Below are 1,898 nucleotides of genomic sequence, written 5' to 3' on the forward strand. Positions count from 1 at the left end.
TTTCGATTAATACCTCACTTTTAATTAGCTATGACAAAACCAACTTAAAGTGAATTGTAAAGTCGTGCAGGAGTCATGCAGACGCAATCGGGAGTTGGTTTTCTTTACAAGTTTCTATTAAATATTCTCATACAAAAATTACTTTCAATACACTTTTTTTCTGAACTTCGCAGATTCTTTTTCATATTCAGGACAAATAAAAGGAAGATCGATATTTTATACTATCATTTTGAAGTTATGTCTGACGGTGGTCGAACATGGGGCCACCCAGAGCAGAATATGTAAACAAATATGAAATGTAATAAAATAAAGTAAATAAATAAGTAAATAAAAAAGTAAAAAAACAAAAAAATATTTTGTTTTCTTATTGATATTTTATGTCCAAAAGTAGTTAGCTACAAGTTAGTTGACATGTAATGCAGAGGTATCCAGGTCTGACTTTTTTGCGGCCATCGCCCCACAAAAGTAGTTAGCTTTTTTCGAACAAAATACACAGTTAATAGTTAGCACTAGTGTTCGCGTAAACAGACTAAAGTTAGGTATAAGCTAACGTCACTCCCTGCAGGGTAGTGGTACATTTTACTCCAGAATGTGATCAATTGTGAATTTTAACTATGCCGTCGGAACTTATACAACAGCGAAAGATATTTTTTAACATAGAACGTTAACTAATGTATAAAATTGCTTTAACAAAAATACCAAACGATTTCTTAGATTTATGTAACTATCATTTGAATGAACTGGTGGGACACTGAAAAGAACTCTGTTTTACCCTTGCGCACTCAAAGATGAATTTTAGCCAAAACACTTAATTTTCACGAACGATGTGTTTGTGTTGTAAAATATAAATTATACTCTTTCGTTTTCAATAAAAAATGAGGTTTATATAATCTTCATAGAGATATTAAAAAATATATAAAGTTGTGACGGGTGGGACATCTCCATGTGACTGGTGTAAAGTAATTATGCATGAAATAAAAGTTTCCATAGACATAAATTACAACTTCTTTTGATTTGTTTAATATTTTACCACAGGTTAATCAAATGTAGTCATTTAATAATAGGTTACTACTGAAATAGAGATAATTAGGGCATATTTAAATTTATGTAGTTTTCTAATTAAAAGTTAGTTATTTATCGAAATCCTGCAAAATAGCTAACTAGAAGTTGGTTATTTTAATCAATTGATAACTTTTTTCTACAGGGCGTAAGTATTTTTTGTCCAAATCAATAAAGTCCAACAAGCAACTGATGTTTTGAAAATTACAATCAATGTTTGAATAATCTAAGACTTTTACAAAAAAGCTTATGATCCCTTAGGGCCGAATTCAGTCGTACATACAGTGCTGGACAATAGTATTGGCGCCGAGAATTTTTGCAGTGTATGCAAGGTATTTTATTCTAACTTCTTTTCGCTCATTTTGCATATACATAAATATAGTTCATACTACAACAAGCGTTTCAAACTCAAACAAGCGTACGGGCCAAAAAGATAAGATTAAAGTATGTTGTGGGCCATAAGTAGAATATATCATATACATATCGATGGCTGAGTGGAAGATCGACCTATCTTATTCATTAAAAAAAACCCTATCCCAGAATTCGGTTGCTCACAGCGCTAGTTCTTCCAAACATAAAACATATTTTCATACGCCAATTTTCGGGTATTTGCAAATCAAGCAGGCAACCTAGAGCTGTCAAACTATCGACGATACTATCGATAGTATCGATAGTATAAACTCGACAGCGTGGTTGTTGTTGTTAAATAGCGGCAAATCAGCTGCACTTGATAGTAGTTGGTTGAATAAAGAAAATGAATTAGCAACAAGAGTTTACGGGATGTACATAGCCCAGTGGTTAACGCTTCTGACTTTGAACATCGAATTCGCAGGTTCGAT

Source organism: Rhagoletis pomonella, unplaced genomic scaffold, assembly GCF_013731165.1.
Source record: "Rhagoletis pomonella isolate Grant_MI unplaced genomic scaffold, Rhpom_1.0 Rhpom_scaffold_00008, whole genome shotgun sequence".
NCBI classification, from domain to species: domain Eukaryota; kingdom Metazoa; phylum Arthropoda; class Insecta; order Diptera; family Tephritidae; genus Rhagoletis; species Rhagoletis pomonella.